At 36.0% G+C, this 23,658-nt stretch overlaps 1 long non-coding RNA gene across 1 annotated transcript; it reads left to right on the top strand.

The window, feature by feature from the left end:
- Positions 1-203: 203 nt before the first annotated feature.
- On the top strand, positions 204-23,655 carry LOC110485070 (uncharacterized). Its single transcript, XR_002467859.3, has 3 exons — positions 204-3,734; positions 4,104-4,162; positions 6,104-23,655. It is a non-coding gene; the product is annotated as an uncharacterized LOC110485070 (long non-coding RNA).
- Positions 23,656-23,658: the final 3 nt, after the last annotated feature.

Below are 23,658 nucleotides of genomic sequence, written 5' to 3'. Positions count from 1 at the left end.
GAGGAGTTAATCAAAACAAAAAGAGATTATGTAGGGAAATTTGGGGCTTCCCAGCTCTGGAAGATCTTTAGGTACAAGCCAAACAAACATTTTCAAAAATAGCACAGCTAGAGCTGATCATGTCCTGGGGCAAGAGATAGACCAGATGACTTTTCAAGTCTCCTTCCCAGTCTATTTTTCTTTGTCTGTAGCTGCTCTGACACCTCTTGCACAGATACTATCTGTTGTAGTACTGGCTATTAAGCAGTAATACCCAATATTCCATCACTGAAGAGGCTGATCATTCTTTATTCTAGTCAATGGAACAAGACCAGAAACTATTTGTCCATTTCATCTCTATACAAGAATGTCATTAACAGCAGTAATTTCCAGCAGAATGCCACGTGTCTGCCAAGGGATGGGAGCATGAGTGCATACCTATTTCTTATATTGTTGTATTTTCACACAGTCTTTTCCCTCCAAACTAAGACTGCAAAAAACCAATAGTTACAAATAATAATGTTTGTTCTGAAAGGCAGGCAATAAACCTTTAGCAAACCATGTCACTGTAACCCCTAAATAGTAATTGTACTGCCTAAGGCATCTGATAAAGGATTCTAGTGTTCTTACTATATTGTGTCAGGCAGATACATCAATCAAACTCCATAATGGTCTAAATTGGAAAATAGGGTAGTGGGAATAAACAGTTCTAAAAAGTGGTGAAACTTTGTGACAAGCAGCCTTAACAGACCAATCTTGATTCTAAACATAGAAGCAATTTTAGGGCTTCTCTGGAGGCAGAGGACAATTATTGCCTAAACAAATAAACTAGTGTCTCAGTACCTCCAACATTCTCTAAAGTCAGTTTGAATGGGTTTCGAGTTCTGAATAGTAAAGCTTCAGGGACATTGTATCTTGACTCATTAGCTTTCACTGAACTGTATATGGATATCCTTTTAGATAATCCATATACTAAAGTGGAATAGAATAAGAAAACTGGAATATGTTATGATTTTAGTATCAATTCTTCTGCCAACAAAAATAACTAGATCTGAAAGTAGATTAAATATATATGTCAGGCACTGAATTTGACTGCTGATGAATACTGCACACTTAAAGTTCTTAGGTTCAATAAAAGCCCTGAACCTCAGATTCTATTGGGGATGTTTATTTTAATCTGTATGGCAAAAATGGACCTATCTGAGCATTTATATTCTACTGTGCTGAGGGCCTCTTTGCCTTGTAGGTGAACAGGGAATCCAGAGCCCACAGGCTCGTGCTTGCATTCATACTTGCACCATGTACTGAATGGAGTCATATAATGACAGAGGGAAAAGTTTCCCAAGAGCTTTTCTGCCATGGGAAGTGTTTATTCAGACTCCTAGAAAAAATTTAAATGTCACAGGTATTTAGGTTTCTCTGAAACAGGTTAGCCTCTGTTACAACTCGGAGTTGAATTTTTTGTGTGAAGTACTCACACACTCTTCCAAGACTAACTGAAGAGATTTTCTGTAAGAATTAATCAGGATGCATAGACTGTCTTTCCTGCTATTTGAACAGTATCTAATACTGTACTAGCATCCTGTGAAGTATTATTACAGCAGGGCAAAAAAAGCTTCCTCTTTCTTGGAAATGGTAGAGCTAAGGAATGTATCATGAATTTAGAAGTTAGTTTTGGTGTGGATTTTGCTAAAGCCATTCTTCTTGTGATGTATGCTGATTCTTCTGATCAATCATGTAATTGATCTGGCATGAAGGAGATTATTATTTCCACCTAGTCATGATCACTCAAACCTTTTAAGCAGCAGTGAAGAGCAAGCAGATTGGGAAGCCCTGTGGCAAAACCATCATCAGTTCCAGACTGATAAAACATTTGGCACTTGAGAGTTACTGGGTAATAGTACATAAGTCAAGCACAATATTTTGGCCTAAAGATACTCAGTGGGATTAAGCTGCATTATCTTTTTTCTTTTTCAAAACTAACACTATTACAGGGATTTGGACAAAGATTAAAAAGAAAACCAAGAACTTTATCTCCAGCATTATAATGCATATTTATGCTTTACTGCAGATATATTAGGACTATGTAAAGTACATGTTTTTTCTATGGTTGAATCCTGTAATTTCTCTTATACTCTCCGGTTCTTGAATATTTTGCAGTGTCTGATAAATGGAGTGACAAATTACAAACATGCATTCATTGTATTTCTCTGAATTTTCTTTGCCTCCCATTTTTCTTTAAATCTCTATTGTAATTTCTGAAACAAGTCCAAACAACTCCTGATGAGTCCTGAATATAATCATATTGATAATTCTGGTGTTTGCTTATTTTTTGAACTATTTTTCTGATGATTTGTCTTACAGAAACATTTGGTGTGGATCTGTCCATTGTAGGCAATTAATTGTGGATTATTCACTTAGTTGAGAAGATGACTCTGATTTCACAAAAGAACTGGCTCACGGTGGGCTGTAGACTTACATACTATACACAAAGCTCTTTTTCTAGGAAATTTGTCTATACCCTTCATCAGCTGATGTACTTGCAGATGTACAGATTTCACATGACTTTGGGGAGATTTCTGACATTTGAAAGCATTGCAATTTTAATCTGTCCAGCAAAGACAAGGCAGCAGAGGGAACACCTTTATCTACAGCCACCAAGTCATCTGTGGGATGGAAGACCCCCTGTTCCCTCGATAGCTTCATTCTTACCAGGGTTACATAATGGGCAGCCAGAAAACACACCACAAAGGATAAAAAAGGAAAGGATAAAAGGATAAAAAAGGATAAAAAAGGATAAAAGGTAAAGATTTTCTTCACCTTGCCTACAAAACATTTTTTCCCCTTACTATCTACACAGTCTATTCCAGCCCCACTTTCTGCAGAAAATGAAGCTGCAGTCATCATGTCCTTTTCTTTCATTTTCTTTCACCTCAGTTCTCCATAAGTGATGCCAGAGAAACAAACCATTCCCTACCAGATCTGGGAAATCTTAGTTAATCTTGCTTTTGGTAATCTTCAGTGATTTTTGATCCCACAAAAGATTTTCCACCAGTTGTACAGACAGACTTGGCTAATAGCTTTAATTTTGTTGTCAAACAGATGGTTTTTCTCAATTTGCTCATCTCTTACAAATTACTCAAGGCACAGTCACTTTTCTAGGAAATGTTTTGGGGGTGCTTGATCCTCTCAGGCTTTTTTCATGTTAGCAAGTAGTAGGATCAAACAGAAACAGAGCTGAGCACTGGGGTATTTAACATATACATTGTTGGGGCAAGTTTACTTCAGACTAATTTAGGAAGAAAGGAGAGCCCTGGAAGAGTTGGGAACATCTTTGAGGAAGCACAGACATTTCCCTTCAACCACTATAATGGCTTGTGCCATGTCCAAGCCCTCTGCCTTCATTGTAAGCAAGAAAACCCCTTGGAACATTACCTGTACTTAACTGAAGAGAGCACACTATTCCTATGTCCTCTCATTCATCTATGTGCTAAGAAGCCTGATATTTCTTTTGAATCTTGAGTCAAAAAGGGAGCAGAAAATGCTCTTTTCACTCCTTAAGAGACAGATGTTTGGGGATGGAGGCGTTAACTGAAGACAGGCAGCGTGGGAAGCAGTGCAACCACGGAAGAAAGCTCTGAAGGAGCTCTGGGGTGAGGCAGTGGCTCCGTATTCTGCCTCATCCCAGCTTCCACCATAGGATCTTCTTTTCAAGACACCTGGCTTGAGTCTCTGAGATTGTCATTGCTGAAGTGGTAAGTGCCCACACATTCCTGAACCTGATGGGAGTTTGTCCTTGAAGGTACAAGCTTCAGGGAATGTTACTTTTGCTATGTTAGGAAAAGGGGAAAATGTCAGCTAAATTCATCTTATGTGCAGTAGCTGTTTATGTATTTCCTAAAATCAAACACCTGAGAACCAATTTCAGTTTAGATAGCCATCCACAAAATCTTTAAGGAACATTTTATTATTTTTCAGTTTTCCCCTCCTTGTTCCTCAATGTGTTTCAATTATTTCCCCCTTTTCTTTCCATTTTCATGGGGTAAAGTCTCCCACAAGGCTGTGTGCTCTTCCACACTACAACTAGGGGCTGTATAATAAACCTCTTCTCTTGCCTTTCTCAGAAAGCCTGTGCTACAGAGGAAGATGGGAACAGCAAGATTATGGACTACAGCTGCCTGAGGTATTACGGTAGTATTTCATTACTGAAGTATTTTAATTGTGAGCCAAAATATTTGAGAATTTGTTTATTTTTAAAGTTGAAATTTTCCACTGTTTAATTTCCCTAAATAGCTTTAATGCTATGCAGTCTGAAAATGGTCCTAGATATCTCACACTGGACATCCAAAATTATTTTAGGTGTTTTTCCTAGTTTTGCCACTTTACTGGTCTTACATAGTAAAAGAACATGACCATTAAGAAAATTTAAGTAGTGTTAAAGCATGTGATAATAGAGTAAAAATTGTTTGAAAAATGGTTGTAAAGTAGAATTGTGTTCAAAAAAGATTGCTGAAGAATCCTAATTCTGGAACAAAAGAGGATTTTGGTTGGAATTTATGTATGTATTCAATTCAGGAAAATTTTAATGTCTTGCTGCATACATTAGGATTCTGTAATGTTATTGTAAACATTACAAATAGAACACAAGTACTATTGCTGAAAATATTATACAGCATTCTTATTCAGGAGTTGTCTTTTCAGTAAACATAGACAAAGTTTTCTACACGTTTCTTGTTCAAAATAAAATTGCTCTTCACATATACAGTGCTACAGTATTTGCTAACAATTACTGTGATCTTTAGCAAGTTTATATCTGGGTTTCACTGTTTCAAAGGTAGTGGTGGGGAGGAATAAGCAAGCTAAACCTTTCAGCCTGTTTTTAGTGCTTGTCAGGTTAACTGTATGAACACACTGCTCTTCCTTAGGATACTGATCTGCCCATGCTGATGCACTCAGGTTTGGATTTCAGTGACAGTGAGGTTTTGGACAATGTCATACCTGCCCATGTATACAAGTGACACAATCCAATCAAGATACCCCTGGTGACTCGGAAACTTTGGAGTCTGATGATGAACTAGCTCTTAGATTTGTAAACATCACTGTTTTCCACAGTGGCACATGCTTGTCTGTTAGCACGGTGTATTAATGATACATATTATTTTGTCAGAGCTGCTTTAAATGTGTCTGTAAGGGATTTTTACTGTATGTGTTTACAGTGCTTGCTCCTTGTCAATTAGAGGACACACTGCAGCTTAGTAGGCTCATGCACAGATTTTTATAGGATGTCAGAACAAAATGATTTTTTATTGACAAAGGGTCAAACAAGTTGTGCTTTTTGTTATGTCACACTAAACAATATGAGGAGCATGTTAAAAAAGCTCACTAGAAGGCAAAGGCTAGGAGAAATGATTTAAAGCTACATTATCCTGTTTCTAATTCCTTTTCTTTCTTCCTGCGGAAATGTAATTGCAAGAGGCTGGGAGAAAGGATTGGAGCATTGGCTTCTATGTCAGCCTTGAAGAGAGTCATAAAGTCTCTTTTATGGGGTTCTCTCTAGCTTACTTCTACTTTTCCAAATTAGAGGAGACAATATGACAATCTTAGCTAGCTCTGATCTTACATCTTAATTTGAAAACTCATCAGCAACATCAGTGCCCAACTTTAGGGGATATAAGGAAAAATTTTTGAATTTAAACAATTTCCCATCAACCTGCAGCAAAGGCCCTTTTTACAATTGTTGGCACATTGCTTTAAAGACTTCCTCTTCCCCAATTTTATAGGTGCTGATAATAAATATTCTGCATATCTAATGTCTGTCTCAGTTAAGCTGTCTGGTAGATCCTAGATATAGGAATCAAATATGCATCTGGAAGATTGAAACTGTAAGTTGTGCTGAATTTTTTCTGAATTGACTACAGTAAACATAAAGCACTAGAAATTATAAATCTGTGAAGCAGTTGAAGATTTTTTTTCATCATCATTTGTTGAGGACTAGGTCTGTCTGTTTTACATATTTTGAATTCTTTTAAACTCATATCTATGTTTTAAACCCCAGAAACCTTACAGTACTGTATATCACCCATTCCTTAGCATTTCCTGGCATCATTCAATAAAATTCCTGTAGTTGCAGCATGCTGCTGGTGCTGGTGTACCTTGGTCATGACCTGGGAGGACCACCCACTCCTGTAAAAGAGAGGGTAAGTCTGTCTCTATGCTAATTCGATTTTAGACTCCCTTTGAAGAAAAAGTATGTGTGTCCTTCAGTCAGCTTCACTTTGGGCTGAGCTGCTTCTGTGGTGCAAATTTAGGTCTTCAGGAGCCATTTATATCTGTGTGTATAAGGCAGAGGGTATTTTGTGTGTGTAGGTGAGAATGAGGAGGGAAACATTTATTGGTGCTCTTGTTTCTTTTTCTAGTTGAAAAAAGCCCACATATTTTGCTAGTTATATTTGAAAAAAAAATTAAAGAAAAATAAAAGCAGTAATATTAGCAAAATGAATTTTTAGTTAATGAGATGTGATTGATTACTATGAAAGGAAAAAAAACTAATATCTTATTACATATAAATCTATGTGTATTTTTAAAGATCTAAATAATTTTATTTGCTACAAAAAAAAGCACTTGCAATTAGGAATGAAAAATGCAGTAAGTCAACGAAGAGAAAATAAATTTATTGAAGTGACTTTGCAAATCACAGTTAATTGAGCCACAAACAAAGCAGCAAATAAAGGAAATAATGTGGTAATTGGAGCCCTTATCCCTTATTGGCATAGATTATGGCTTGCTATCTTTTAGCAGTATTAAATCATTGCATGTGAATGTTGCCAAAAAAACTCTTCATTTCCTTTTAGTGACTTCTTACTGCCCTCAGTTGAAGTTTAATAGAAAAGGAAGGACATGATGTAGTTTTAATGACAGGAAACCCATGGCTTCCAAATGAATAAATTCCATCACTGGCTGCCACAAAGTGTGCTAATTATTTCCTTTGATAAATTAAAAGCCGTAAAAGTCCAAAGTGTATAGCATGTGGTTTACAGTTATAGTCTGCCTGTCTGCATTATTGAAAGTTCATATAAACCTCATTATTTTAATTTAATAAACATTATAATTATTTTTTACACCAGTAGGCTATATAGAAAGCACATGTTGAAGACAAACTTGTCTGACAGAAGCGTAAATAGTCCACAAACAGAATAAGCAAGGAACGTGATATGTCATGTGTCATGATAGCTTGGGTTTTTTATGATACTTACAAATGAGCAGATGCTTATTTTTTTAGCTTTATAAACAAGAGAGTAGTGACTAGCTTTATTCTGTAAATGAGTATCTCGTTCTGCAAAGTGTGCTCTGATGAAAAATATAGCCCCTTGCATTTTTCAACAGAGTCTGAGAAAACCTGGGAAAAGTCTAGGGAAATCTGGAGAGGGAAATGGAGGTTTTAGAATAAACATTGCAGGGCAAAAAGGAAAAAAATAAAAAAACACCAAAACCCACCCAAAAAAAAAAAAAAACAACAAAAACCCACCCCTATTTTATCTAAAATAATTAAAAATGTCCAACAGTAATGTAAAATAACCAGGGATGGTTTGGTGCTGTTTGGCTTGTTTTTTTCCGTTCCTTTTTTTTTTTTTTTTTTTTTTTTTTTTTGGTCCAAAAATGGCCATATCCAATGACAGAATAAGAGCCTGAATATTTTTAATGCCTATTGTACTAATGACATTCAGGCCTGCTCAGTCCCTCATGGGATTAGGCATTTACCTTAATGCAAAATAACCCAAAACAAAACAAAAACCAAAGAAACTGAAGAATGAGTAACAAAGCTTATTTTTATAGGTTATGAAAGCTCATTTTGGCTTATTGTTCTAAAACATTTTAAGTGGCAAATACTTTACTTTCAGGCTAATCAGACCACACAGTAAAAGAAATAGGTAAAAGTGCCAAATCTTTTGCTGTGTCCTGATCTAATACACCTGACTACAGCTGTAAACTGACTCAAATGCACTTTTAAAACAAAAAAAAAGTATTCAGCTGGGCTACACGATAATTTTGCTAAGTGTATTCATTTGGTAATGAGACTGGAAATTTCTGGAGACACAAGACAGAAATGGCATGCCAGAGCAGAGGGCATAGGTTCACACAGCAAATATCTGGAACCATCAGGAGGATGAACAGAACTAGGTCTGACAGGACCAGGAAAAAGCAGAAGACGGGCAAACCATTCTGCCCTCTCAATTTAAAATGCATGCTAAAGAAACCACCACAGATACTGATTAAAATAACAGGAACTGGAGCACATACTGTTTTTCCACTGTATGTGATAAAACACATTGCAGAGGTGGGTATGCACAGATATCTGTGCCTTGCTGTGGGACAGCTGCAGCTCCCAAAAGACTGATTCCTGTGTCTCGTGATGCTACAGCTCATGTTGGAGGGCTTGTTTGTGCTGCTTATTGAGCTATGCTGTCCCTTGCTCAAATCAAACCCTGTTGGCCAGCACAAATGTGTAACTGCTCTGGCTTGCTTGTGCTGGAAGCAGCTTTTCTGCAACGAGGCAGAGACCTCTGCCTATGTATGTCTTGTCCAATTCAGTAGTTCAGTGCAAAACTAAGAATGTGTTTCCTTGGTTTGTCAAAGTGTATGCCTAAATTTTCTGAAGCAAGTTCAGATTGCATGTGCTATGGGAGGAGGTCTGCAGAATTGTATCAAATTGCACTGATGCTGACTTGGTGCTGAAATGATTTGATATTTCAACTAGAACTGATCTGTTTTAGAATGATTGACAATTCATCGTGTTATGGGGAAAGATGTAAATGTCTGTGAGAAAAAGAGAAAAGAAAAAAAAGTACCTGATTTTATGATAAAGTGCTTGAGCCAATTTCTGAGAAATGTTATTTTGCCTTTTGTTGAACTGACATGGAAACATCTTTTGTTTGATGTAATGGCACCTTTCTGTCATTTCATTGTTACATGGTAATATGAAAAATGTTTTTGAGGAAACAGAGTAATAAGTTTTTCTGAATATTTTAGCTGAAAAGGAGGTTGAGAAAGAACTGGGGGAGGTGTTCTAACATTCTTGCAGAAATAATTGGTGTTGCAAGGAAGTGTAGGAGGGTGAGTTCTTCCACATTGCAATATAATGCAGTCTCAGAAGTACTTAACTGTACCATGCATTATACTTGAAGTATAATTGATTGCAAAGAGCTAAAAAAATATATTAGAAATACCAAATTTATAGTAACACTTGCAAGAATATCACCTTGAAGAGGGGCACACTCCCTTTACAACTGGATGTCACTACTTCTCTGTGATAACAAACCTATTTAAAATAGAATAATGGACTATTAACAGCATAGTGAGGTCAAATCAAATGCAAAATAAAAATATCATAGTAAACTGTGGCAAGATTGTAGTGTATAAATTACTGCTGACTAACAATTAAAGGACCTTTCATAGACTTTCTATGTCTGTAGTACAAAATTTAGAGAGAGATATTTTTTTGGTTTTGATTATAAAGACATATTAGGATCTACTTGGAAAATGCAAACACATGTTGACCAGGTAAAGGAATTCTGTTACTTTTTCTTTTCTTTTCTTTTTTTTTTTTTTTTTTAATTAGCAGGAAGAAGATAAGATTACTGCTTTTTAGAGATTATTTACTTGATTTTTCCTTCTGTAGTCATAATATATCTTCTTATAACTGAAAATGGCTCTCATAACAGATAATCGCATATTTTCATTGTATCTTGCTGAAAGAATAATTAACTTTTTTAGAAATGCCATTGTGAAACTACCTGTAGAGACCAAAATACATGGTAAAAGTTTTCCGTAAAATGCTACAGGTCCTTAAACATCTGATTAATATTAGCAGTATGGAGTAGAAATATTTTGTTTTAGAGTTTCTTTGTCTCTTTAATATTTGTTCTTGTAGTTGTTCTTCAGTTAATGATGTGTATTTTGTGTCCCACAATTTATAGGATTTTTATATTTGATAACATATGTTTACATGTACAGCTATGTGAACTGTGTTTGTACCACAAACTGTTACAAACTGCTGTCTGTAAGCTGTGTTGAAATTTAAGAAAAAAAAGGCTTCTGTATAATCTTGGAATTCAAAGGCAACAGTGATAGACATAATACTGAAGGAGCAGCTAGGTGGGGAAAGGCAAGGTTGCTGTGAAAATTCTTCTGTTTTACAATTTATCAGAGGTTAAATGGCCTAACAGAGCTGGACAGGACTATGATCAAATTAATATATATCCTGTCAACTTCCTGGCTTCTCAGTCAGAAACATATAGGAGTTACCTCTCTGTGAAAATTGACTGCATTTGACTATGAGAAACAGGGGGAGGAGGGACTGTGGTTTCTTTATATACCTGCAGGAGGTCAATGTAAGAGGCAGTGATGAAATTCTCTCCTTGAATTTTCAGGGCTGTTTACAGCTCATGTGCTACAGCACCACAGCATGTGTGGCTGAGAATATGACACAAGACCTCTCTGATGTTCTGGGGTAATACAAAAGCCTGTTCAAATGTTTTATTTTGCTTAGGCACTAGAAGAGTTCATGATTTAAAGACTATAATAATATGCTGTTCCATATTCTAAGCCTGACACTAGCATTCCTGGGAGTCAGATGTGGCTTCTTGGTTTCAGACTGGAGGAAGCAGCAAATTTTTGGGGTGCATTGTGATTACTTCTGCAGTATCCAAAGGGCACAGAGCAGGGAGGTGGCAAGTCTCTGGTGTGTTTCATGACACAGGTTCCCTGTCAAAGGAGAGGTGATTAAAGTTGGTCTTGATACATTATTGCTGCTTGGCAGAATAGGATAGCACACTATTTTCTCATTGCTAGGTTTCATGGCAAGATAGGCCAATGTAAAGCTGTAGATGCAGTTACCATCAGAAAAATGTTAAATGGCTGTTAAATTGCTGAATTTGTTGAAATACGGTGTTTCTTCTTGTCACAAATATTTTATCTGTTTTTATCGGATTTCTATTTCTTTCAAGTGAGTGAGGGAGCTAAATAATAATGTTATCCTATATATGTTTCCATTGCCATGGGGTGGGAAAGCACAAGGGTTAAATATCAAATGAGCTGCTTGAAGCTCTAATTTGAAATCCCATCAGGGTTAGTTGTTTACTAGCACTAATAGTTAACTAGTGCACAGCCTTTAAATTACTGCTTATTACAGAGGTGCTGTTCACACCACTGTGCTTAAGGAGCTGTCAGCATTTTCAGTGGAAAACTCTGTTAACAAAGGCTTATGACTTTGTCATGAATATCTGCTCTGAAACTTGCCAAATGTCATCTCAGGTTAGAAACAGATTATTTCCTTTATTGGAGACTACTTGGCTGGGGTAGGGAATAAATTAGTTTTCAAATTATTTAGAACTCCAGAAGACCTGCTTATAATGTTTCCCCCCTACCATACTCTACTGTATTGAAAATAATGCAAGTGAGGAGGATTCTGGGACACTGGGGTAAGGAAAGTGTAATGCAGTGGAAAAAAATGAACACGCAAGTTGTTTTGTTGTAGCTTTGCACTGGATTCTGTGGTGGTAAGAAGGCACATTGCCAAATTTTTCTAGCTTTTGCAAAATATAATTGAAGCTTTGGCTGTTAGAATTTTGGGGGTTTGATGCTTCAATTTACTTCTTTATATTGACCATTTAAATCTCACTTATTTAACCTAGCAACTGAGGGGGCGTGAGTTTGATTCTTAGCTGTCCATCAATGTTTCTGTAGCCTCAGACCTGTAATATAGACAAACCTGGGTCTCATTGTCCCATCAGAAATGGTTTCCCTCAATGGCCTACCAATTAGGGTCTGGTTAGATACTGAGGATGTGAGTTATTCCAAGACCTCAGCTTTAGTGATGTAAATGACAAACAGAATTCTCAGACTGAAGCATTGTTATTTTGGGGGAATTTCCTCTTGCTTTTCAGAAAATAACTGCTTTCTTATGGTCTTTTTTACTACTGGTCTATATTCAAGGAATACTTTATTTCTCCAGAACACAACTCAGAGCTTTTAATGGTGGACTGTTTTATTAAGGAAAGACTTTCATTTTACTGTTGATACACTGGCAGATGTTTCTTTCCTTTAATTTTGCTTTTCTTTTTTAATTTTCCTTGAACAATAAATGTACCTAACTCCAAAGCTTTAAACTTTGTTAACTTTTTTTCAGTTGGAGTTATCTGAATATTTAATGAATAAAATTACTGTCTTCCTTGATGCCATGTATTATATTGTATGAAAACTAGGCAGGATAACAGCTTCAAACTTTAAATGTTGTTTTGTTTTTTCTTTTTCTTTTTCTTTTTCTTTTTCTTTTTCTTTTTCTTTTTCTTTTTCTTTTTCTTTTTCTTTTTCTTTTTCTTTTTCTTTTTCTTTTTCTTTTTCTTTTTCTTTTTCTTTTTCTTTTCCTTTTCCTTTTCCTTTTCCTTTTCCTTTTCCTTTTTTTCCTTTTCCTTTTTTTCCTTTTCTACTGCTTTTATATTTTCAGAACATACTTTGTGCTCAAGCACACACAAAAATATTGCTATTTTGGAGATTACAATGCACATTTTTGAAAAATCTGTAAATCTGCATTTTGAGAAATAGTTGAATATGCCACAGTTCCATATGGTTATTTTCAGCTCCATAGTTTGTGATACATTTTTTTTTTTGTGCTGGAACATATTCAGGTTTTGAGGTACAATATTTCCACAGCACTATTATTCATGCTTTCTTGTTCACAGCTTCACTGTGTCTTACTCAGCAGCCTTATGTCTCTTGCTGTCTGCTTGTAGGTGCTAGCCAGGAAAAAAGATGCACATGCTAATAGATGTTTTTTTCCTGGAGGAAAATATACAAGCATAAATTTCACCAAATTGACTTTTATTTATGGAGGGGGAGCATCTATTGCAAGTAAATGTAATTTTATCTCTGTATTTTGCAATGGACTGAAAGAAGTTAGTAGAATAAATATGCATGCAAATTCACTAAATAGTCACTCAGAAATCTGAGTGAAGCATCAGTGTGAAAACAAGGTCTAAGGAAAAGTGAATATGACATCTTTAAAATTATTTTTGACATCTGATAGAAATAGATATGTAAGCTGTGAAAAGGCAAGGTCGTATTCAAAACTAGGGAGTAAAAAAAGACTGAACTAATAGGCCTATAGCCCTGCATATGTTGGGGATTTTTGACATTAGAAACATTACAGGGGCAGGAAGATAAGAAAGAAAATTTCAAGTGTCACTTATTATTTTTTATACAATAAGATATGCAAGAAATAGAAAGTAAGTTGGAAAAGCACATTATGTATTCATTAAACTGAACAGTAATGCTTATAGTAAACCTAGCTGATTGTTGATCAAATGTAGATTATTAAACCTGAAAAGCAGAATAAAAATGAACTGTAGGATGTTGCAATGGAGCCTTAAAAGGAGGTGGAAGACCAATCTGAGGTAAAGCTGCTCTGAAGTGTCAGGGCTATTGGTGAAGAACCTCATTGTTCATCAATATTATAATCTACAATTTGGGGAATATTATTTTAACCCCTTGCCTTCACCATGCACATCTGTGTAGAATTCCTTCACTGGGCTTCTGAACACATCATGCACACTCCAGTTGCCCCTGATCTGAGTGCAAAGCTAACAATGTTGATTCATTGTTGTGCTGATAATGCTCAATTCAGAAAAAAAATTAACCTCAAAAACCAGTAAATTTATTTTCCTTCAAAATCTTTGTACCACATGCAGATGTTAATTATTTCCTATACTATTTCTGTCATTTAGGTGAAGAATCCATGTGTGCCTTCCATGACCCCAAGTAGGTTGTTAGCCACAACAGAGAAACAGGACTTCAGAGGGAGTTGCTAACCTTCACTGACTGGCCTGTCAGCCAGGGAATGATACAGAGCACCTTCAAAAGGTCCCCTAAGTAATGAGCACTAAGGAGGGTTATAATGGGCCCATCATTAGCTCCAGCTAATATTTTGACCTAATGCCCACATATACTACAGGTGTCATGCAGGGCCACCATAGGATTAATCTGCAGGATACTTTGTGGCTAAATGATGACAACACATTTCTTCATCATGTTTCCTGACTTGTAAACCTTTATGCATGTATTTTATAAAATGCAAGTAAATTATGACCTCTTGCATATATTTTTTAATTCTTTATTTAGCCTCAGTTGCCTACAGTGACCAATGAAACCAAGTAAATATCCATGTAAAAGAGAAAATAAATGGCAAGATGTTAAAAGCTTACCCTCTAATAAGGATGGAACAAAACATAAATATAGCAACTAAAGACCTCACCCTTTCTCCTATTTTCTATTCTTCCTTTAAACTGGTTTTTTTTTGTTGTTTTTTGTTTTGACTTTGTGCATGTGTGTTTTGGTTTTTTTTTCCTCCAAATCCTGTTACTACTTACAGTTTTGAAGTGTATGAGACTTGTGCACTCCACTTCTGCAAATATTTTTGTGGGTGTCCTGTACACTTATTCCCTGCCTTCCATGGAGAGTTTATTTCATGATAAATAACTTTTACACCTTTCTCTAATGTGTTTGGTTTTTATTTCACTAAACTTATTCACTTGCTCCTTCAAGTGTTGGACATTCTTTCTTTCTCTCTTGATAGTTAAGGATCCTTCTGATTGTGTTTGCTAAGGATCTACCTTCTCAGAAATTACAGCTCCTCTTCCTTTTGTTTTGGTAGTATCTTTACATCATTTCCAAAGGAATAGCAGTCACTGTGGGGTGAACTGAGTGAAATTTTTATCATTTATATTCTCAACCAGATTTAGGCACAAATTCATCCATTTGCCAGCACTCCTATCAACATGTCAAAGACAGTTAAATTTTAAGACATCTTTATGCTTTGTTAACCTGTGCAGTTGAGCTGCTGAGTGAATTTCATGTGATTACAATTTGAAAGTCATATGTTAGAATACATCAAGTATAAAGATAATTTGTGCAGTTTTTGCCCAATACTACCAAAGAGACATTGCCATCCTATTATCAGCTCATTTAGTAATTGGATATTTAATACAAGAAAAGACAATATTTGACTGATAAGTACTTACTTTTAAATTCCTTGCACAAATGCATTCCCCTCACCCTGCCATTCACATCTCTGTGGTTTTGTATTCTTATATCACTCATATCAAAAGTGCTTGCAACCAAAATATTGGGTGCTGTTTAATCTTACAAAGATGAAGGAACAAAGATTTTGCATTCATGTTGAAACATCAGAAATGTCTAATAAGATGGTAAAAAACACAAGTTATTTAAAAATTACATGAATTGAGTTAAAATTTCAACTTAGCTTAGTAAAACTTATTCTCAGATTCACTGAAATACAGAGTGCAGACTCTACACATGTATTTGTGTATGTGCTCACACAGATTATTTTTCTTTAAATTATGTAATGTAGATGAACATAAGTTGCTTTTTTCTTTGGGCAGGAACTTGTTAAGAGACAGCAGAGACTTCAGAAAGAAATGTTATGATGTTGGTTTAAAACTGAAGAACTAAATCTTGCTGCATGACTATCTTTATAATAATTTAAGTAACTATGCACATTTGATGCTGAAATATTGCTAGAAATGGATTTTACATTACTATGCCAATTTAGATAACTTATTAAAGGCACTATTCTGGGGAATTGGATAATGTTAAACTCTAAAAGGCCATCACAAATAATTTCATTCATTGGGAAACAGCACTTAACAGAAAAGAGAAAAGAAAGTATTTTGGATGACATTTAACTTGACTTCATTTGGGCAAGAGACCTTGAAATTCTCAAATGGGCTTACTGAATACAAATCAATGTTTTGTTAGGGTTTTATTTATTTATTTTCTTCCTTTCTCAATGGGTTATTTTCAGGGACATTCAAGCAATCTCAGCACAGTCTTTTTTATTTTATTTTTTTTTTAAGAAAAAGAATGAAAATTTTCTTGAGACAAAGATATTCAGTCCTTAAAATGATAAAGTCTGGTCAATCCATGTTTGTTGTTTCTTTCTCTATTGCTACTAAAAATAAATCCTTGAGGAGAACATTTATTTAGCTCACTTTTTCATTATTTCCAGAGGCTAAAGCTGGCAAGGCAATTTATAATTCAATTTTTGCTAAATCCACAACACCTAATATATATGTCAGGCATTTCAACGGCAGGGTACTTTGGGGATAGGTGATAAATTGTGCTGATTATAAGTGCAAGCTGTTCTTCTAAAATATCATATCCAAAAGAAGGCAAGTATTATTAGGAAAATGAAATGTATCTTTAGAATGTCCGGAAACATAAGAGATAATCACTTCACGTGAATATATTTTCCCTTGAGTTTTACAACTCAATATTAGTGTTTTACCATGGTTTTGATAGCACTCATCTGAATGGAGGGACAATCATAAGTTGGTAGTCTTTCTGCAGCCACATAGCTCTTAGGCCTGCAATGATTCATTTCTCCCAAAAAAGAGCTTTACTATGAAACCTGAAACATGGTCATAATAATTTTCTGATTATGTTGGGGAATGTGAAAAGTCCAAATATTATTCTATAGTATAATCTGTCCTGATCTTTTAAACAACTTTTCAATATTTCCATGTATTTTCCTGTGGGGTACACATGGTTAATTGTTTATCAGTACTGCTGAGCAAAACCAAAAACATTCTCCATAATAATTTTGTTTGTTAAAATAATCTGAAAACAAGAAAAAAGATAGTATGTCCTGAGAACTTTCCTGTCAGGTTCTGCTTTTTTAAACCAACAATCTCTTAGTATTACAAAGATGAGATCAATGTATCAGCTACAAACAGAACCAAAAAACAGGCAAATGTAAATGGGTGGTTGAGATTTGGGGAGTGATGGAAACGTTTTAAATTTTATGTTGTTAGTGTGAATCTAGCTTGGCTGATTTTGACTTAGCTGCTCAGCAGATGCTCCTTGTTTGCCTTGCCAACCATAATTTGTATCCTGATCAGATTCTCTGAGGAACAGACTGATTCTGTGACTTTTTAAAAATCAATTTAGTACTCATCCTATACTATCATCCTGTTTTAGGCATATTTCCTTGTCTTTAACTTTTCAGGAAACTATTTTCTTGCTTTAAAGGCAGGCACTCTTATTTTTTTTTTTTTCTAAAACAGGAAAAATTCACCTTAAAGGAAAGAAAATAAAATTAGAAATTTTCTATGCATCTAAGATTAAATAAAGTGTCAGTAATAAAACCAATAAGGCCTAGAGTAGAAAAAGACAGCTTGAAAAACTCCCGCTCTTTCTATTTGTATGCTACTTTTATTTATCAGTTTATTTTAAACTGTGTCCTAAATCTTCTCTGGAAGTTATCCTTATTTTCTATAGTATTAGCAACCTGTTGTGGACTCAAGTGCTTCAATCCTCCTTGCCCTCAAAATCTTAGCTTTTGTATCATCTAAGATCATTTAATGAAGAAGATGAACAAAACTGGAAAACAAATGATCAATCATGAGCCAGACCAGCTTAGTGTGCACACTTGTCTGAAAGACTGATGAGATAATACCTGCAAAAGAATGGTCTGCTCTGACAGGAAAAGGAGAACCAATGTATCCAGAACACCCAATAGCTCATCTGGCAGTAAACGAGAGGTCAAAATGTCACTCTTCCAGTCCTGCCCCTTGTGGTGTTAGAAATCTATGAAAGAAGTCCTAATATCTGCTCAACAGTATTATAGGCATTCTTTTAGTGTGGATGGGAAATTAAAAGTGGGTGGAATTATGGATAGAAAAGAGATAGTCTCAAAGGAAAAATGAAATAACTTTGGAGAAAGATTGAAAAATACATTGCAAGGAAGTCACCAAGAAACAGATACTCGAACAAGAAGCAAGGAGAGATGCTTCAAGAAGTTTGAAGAAATAGCAAAAAATAAAATGAGGAAGAATCATGAAAGTGTTTTCCCTCTTGCTTTAGTCTTTCCCTTTGAGATTCAAAAATAATTCCTTAAAAAGGGGGATGAGAGAAATGTAGTTGAGAATTGCTTGCTCATGATTGATGATACGAGGCAGGCACAGTTTCTGTTCGGCTACTTTTCTTGGGCAGAGAAGGACACTGTGTTATAATACCCTTCCAGATAAAGACATGCTGAAATTTGTAAGGCTGTTAGTTGAACCTAATCTCACACTGGTAAAAGCTGTTACTACAGCAAGTCAGATTGAATCAGCTATTAATAATGCAAAGATGTCATTACTTCCCAAAAGAGATTCTTAGCACAGCTTGTAGGAGAGAATAATATTTTTCATGTTATTAGAAGCAGACGTAGAAGGGGACACTGTATACTGTATGAGTAACATACAGTATATGAGAGAGTTTTAGCAGGCAAAGAAAAGACACAGACTAGAGAAGCTAAATAATTCTTTTTTTTCTGATAATTTTCCATTAGATAAATTAAAATCTGGGCTTCCATTAATACAAAATTCCTATTATGGATACATTCTTGGCCTTGAAGAGCATGGTAGTGAAGAAGGAAGGTTTTTCAGAGGCAACGTTTATTTTTGAATATATTTTTCTATGCCCTGATGACACATGAATGGGCTTCTTAGAGTCCTTATGAATTTAATGGGACCGAATTGAGGCTGACCTGTAAATATCCTCATGCCAGTGTAAAAAGCACAGTTCTCAGCCTTCTGGAATAAGAGCAGATCTTTGGTGTAGATGTAGACCTTTTACTGGTATTCTTATTCTTGGGCATTTTTTGTGGTTTTTGTGGTTTTTTTCCTTTTTTTTTTTTTTTTTTTTTTGATGGGGAGGGACTTATTAATTAGTTGGTGGATTTTTGGGGACTGTTTATCATATCTTCTATTCTTGTGTAAGAATTTATACACAAAATTTCAGAATTTGAATCACAGATATAGTATTTCTAAAACAGTATTTGCTGAGAGGGCTGAAGAAGACTGGAAGGTTGTATGCTCGTGTGAGTCTCAAGGACCTTGAATACAGGCAAAGCATATGTTTTGACATTGAACTATATATAACTATTTCCAAAATAAATACAAATACAGGTCCTCCTGAATATTATATTTGTTAAGTGGATTGCTAAAATTGTTACCAATTTATATGTGAGATTAAGAAAGACTATTTCAGCCAGCCTTCAGCCAATCCCCTAATTACAAGAATCTGTTTCTATACATTCCGTAAAATAAGAATAATTGAATAAAGATCCAGGTCTTTTCTTTCTTTTTCACAGCAATCAAAAGACTTTAGTTCAACCTTCAAAGGATTTTGCAGAAGCATCCTGTTTGGTGCATGTGCTCTTAAAGGGGTGGCAATACATTATAGGAATCAACGGGTGAAGACAAGACCAGCATCTGAGCAGTGTGATAGGAGTGCCAAGGTGCCACTAAAGTAATCCATTGGCCTTTATAAACTTTTCTGGTAGAAAAGAATGGACACAGAGTCTGGATCAACCTTGTGTTCTCTAAATCTGGGCAGATGTAAATCTCATCTCAAAAAATATGATGAGATTTTTAATGAAAGAAGGCTTTTTCAGGTGATGTCATAGGTCTGAAAACACATGGCAGGATCAAAAAAGTACAATTAAGGTTTTCTTAAATTATTTCAAAGTAAATGCAACTTGTTTTTAATTAGTTCAAAGGCTTGTCTGAGAGATATTCCTCCTGGCTTTCCTATTAGGACCAAAAGTTGAAGAAAAACCAGGAATTGTATCCAGTTGAACATGGAAAATCAGGAACTTCCATAGAAGATGGTGCCTATGTTTTGTTGCAAAAACCAGATATTTAGGATAGAGATTTTTGCAAGAAACATTTGAGAGTCTGCTGTCATTAAGAGGGTGCAAAGAGGGAAAGATAACAAGACTGTAATTAATTTTATAATGCAGAGGAAATTTTAGCAAAGTTAAAATAAATAGAGACCTTGGGCAAATGGAAATCCAACTTTCAATTACTCTAAAATGGATTCTGGTTCATTGGATCTAGCTGACACTTTGAAGTGTTTGAATCCTTGCAGATGCTATGTAAGAACTGAAGCCAGACCAACTACACCCCCTCGGTCCTTGCAAATGCAGAAGAAGTGGTATCTCAACACTGAGAGAACCAGCTCTTTCAAGAAGGAAGTTTGTAGATATAACATGAGCAGTGGCTGTCACTAAAAGTCAAATGACTACTTTTAGATGTTGGTGAATGTTATCAGAAGGCAAATATAGCATATTACATTATATAGCCTACTTTCAGGGTTTTGCTGTTTTCCTGTTTAAAACAAAATCCATGTTAAAATAAGAAAATTCATGTAAAAGAAGAAAAAAGGCAATGAACAAAGTATTTATTTTACTGTACTTCAACAGTAATTTCATAATCAGAGGTATCTTTAAAAGTATAAACATTTTCCATTCCTACAGTTAATATCCTAAAACTGCACATCTGTAACAGTACTCTTGCATTAAGCAGCAGAACAGATATTTTGTGTATCAAGGTATTTACAAGATACCAGTAACAATAAAGTTTGTGCTCTGAACAAGTTTTTTGCTGTGAACTGGACACAAAACAGTCAAGAAACATGAGGAAATCCTAAGACAGTATAATTCTAGCACTTGGTTTTAATTAAAAAGTTTTTCTAGACCCTAAGCCACATGTTACTTGTATATATTATCAGGATACAGGAAAGAAGAGAAATTTCACTGAGGCTTGTTAACCCAATATTCAAAGCAGTTCGGTTAAGAAAAGGAGATCAAACAATAAATGGGGATGGCTGTGAAATGCAGGTGAAATTCTTTCAGTGAAATCAGAAAGAGGGCACTTTGTAGCACTCGTATTCTGAAAAGTGACTAGAGCCTCTGTAAGGAGAAACTAATACTTTTTGTATTTTCATAGCATATTCTCTTGAAGGTCTAAAACATCAGAAACAGCCACTTATTAGTTCTAAAAAGTGATCAAATAATTCACAATTCAATTTTTCCTGAAGAAATATAGGTAACACTTTCCCAAATGAAGGTCCTGTGTAACATAAGGTTACATAAGGTTTTTGTAGCTTTTTATTTCTACGTGGTCAGTGAAGTTAGTATATCAAGCTGAATTTTCTGATTGGAAAGAAGATTTAACATTTAAAAAAGATTTAAAAATTCTCCGATTCATTCAGAGTATCATGGCACTGTGACTTATTCTATAAGTATTCCAGTGTACAATGCAGGACTGTAGCCAAATAAAGTACTCTCTGATGGATTTGGAAGTAGATAGGAAGGTGGATCAGAGGAAAAAAAATGTTATCTGAAAAAGGATTGACTTCCAATCCTGCTTGTGAAATAGCTTTAGCAATGAAATATGTGCTAGAACAAGAAAGGAAAACCACCAGATGACAAAATGGGATGGATAAAGTGCATGACACAACAAAAGAAAAAGCTTTCCTTAAAACTTCATTGTCATAACATATTCCTCCACTGAGTCCATGAACAAAACACTTCCCAGGAAGTGCAGTGCAAGAGCATGAGGTCGATGAAAGTTATAGATGGGGAAGCAAATGCAGCCGAGAGGTTCAGAACAGGGTATATAGCACAGAGCTGTGAGTCAGAGCAGCTCTGAACACTGTGCTGAGCACAGGACAGGAAAGTGCACAGGAACAGGCATATTCTGGGACTGAGCCGAGCTGCCTACAGCTGAAGTGTTCTTACAGACAAGCTACTTTAAGGAAAAAAATGATGTAACTCTTTTTACATTGCAAAAATGTAGGCTAGCATACCCTCCTGATGGGGAGTGCAGATACAGTGATAGGGCAGGGAGAGCTATGCTTGAGGTTAACTGAATGCCTAACATGTGTGTCCAAGTGGGAGGAAACTGTGGTGAGACAAGAAATGAGAGAAATAATTCATTTAGTGTCTGGCATGATGACTGTGAATTTCTTTAAAGACTATTTCTTTATATTGTGTAGGTTTGTGGGCTTTTGTGTCTTTCTTTATTGCTGCTGGAAAGAAGTACATCTCCTTGCTAGGACTAAATTATGATCACTTCAGTTTTGTGACTATTAATCAAGAGAAGGCATTTGCAAGCCTTTCCCAGCCACATATCCTTTGAGGGTTTTGAAAGCTATAGAATGCAGTTTGTTATCTGTCACTGCGGGGCCGTGCCAAGTTCCATGATGCAGTGAAAGCAAAGTCATACGCTGCAGCTGACACTTTCCCACTGACCTCAGCTCATTGCACTGCATAAACAGAAGCTGTTACAAGTCAATATGGTTCCTGGAGTGGGGCTATGCTGAAAGGAGTGCAAGAAAGCTTTCCACGTTTCTGCAAGGTTCAAAGCGAACAATGTGCTTTTTCTGTCACATCAGCGGACGAGGCTGTCATATCCTCAGTTCACCTCATAAATAATAGGCATAGAGGACAGTTGTATAGGGCTGCAGTTCAAACGGGTTCTAATCTGACAGCAGACACTGCCTTTCCTTGACATGCTCACCTTTAGCCATGCTTAATGTTTGGTGTGCTTCAATTTAATACTGCCTGCTTGGTGAATCGACACCCAGGCTTGTAGGCAAAGCCTTGCAAGGAGAAACCACTGGGCAAAGGACAAAAAAAAAAAAAAATTGGGCAAAGCCTGCCAGCCCTATATCAGCTTCTGTGAGAAGACACAAATTTGGGAGTGGCTCACCATGCCTGGGGACCTGCCACAAACCTTTTCTGGTTTGGTGTCAGCTGTCAGGGAAGGGGATTGAAAGGAATTGGCTGTGGCCTCTGGGAAGCCACCACCAATCTGGAGGTGCTGGTGGCAGACGGGTTGTTTTGTTTCCTGCCCCATCCCCAGAGGTAAATGTGAAGGATTGAAGAAATAAAGCAGGGATTTATTGGGAGGGAGCAGATTTACTAGGAACTGGTGGGCAGGGAAGCATTAACCTTCTGCTCCCTCTCTGAGCTGATCCACTGGTGGTGGGGAGCACAGCTCCTGTCCCTGCCTGTCTTTCTCTCAGGGTCCTCAAAACAGGCCATGAGGCCATGGCACCCTGTATGGGGGCATTTCATTTCCTCCCTTTCCCCCGTGATCTGCCAACGTAAACAACTGCCTACTTTCACCTAAACTGAAAACCAGATCTGCCTCTAATCACGTTGGGTGACTGTTGACATGTGTAGAGTTTGATATTTTGATAATATTATATGTCTGTGATAATACTTCATTACAGTTATGTCCTTGGCTATAATTCTTTCAACACAGTCACTTTTGTCCTGCCCTTTGAGTTACAGAAAAGCATTGTAAGGCCACATTTTGCTCTGATGGTCACATTACCATTCAGATGATTTAAAATCAATCAGCATTTGATATACCTTTGAGAAAGAGCAAGCAATGCATTTCTTTCTCTTGTTTTTTTCTTCTAAAGGAAATTGTGCATGTGTTTGGGAGAAATGGGAGAAGACTTTATTCCCCTGCTCAGATTTGCTTGTAATTTGAAACCCTTACTGGTGTGTTGTCATATAATATTATACTCCTCCATTTTAAAGGCACTTTACAGTTACTTCCCTGATTGCTTGCCTGCACAGAGGAGATTATTAAACTATAACTTGAAAATTAGCATGCTGATCAACAGCTTATACAATGAATCTGAGGGTTTTTTTCTTTTCATATAGAAATAAGTGTATGTTAGATTGTGCTTTTAGTTTAATCTCTACTAAGTACTATGTCTTGTGATTTGAACAACAGAAACTTATTCTTATGTATAAAGTGA

This window comes from Lonchura striata, chromosome 4, assembly GCF_050655825.1.
Source record: "Lonchura striata isolate lonStrDom1 chromosome 4, ASM5065582v1, whole genome shotgun sequence".
Classification (NCBI taxonomy): Eukaryota; Metazoa; Chordata; class Aves; order Passeriformes; family Estrildidae; genus Lonchura; species Lonchura striata.
This window is presented reverse-complemented; position numbering and strand designations above follow the sequence as displayed.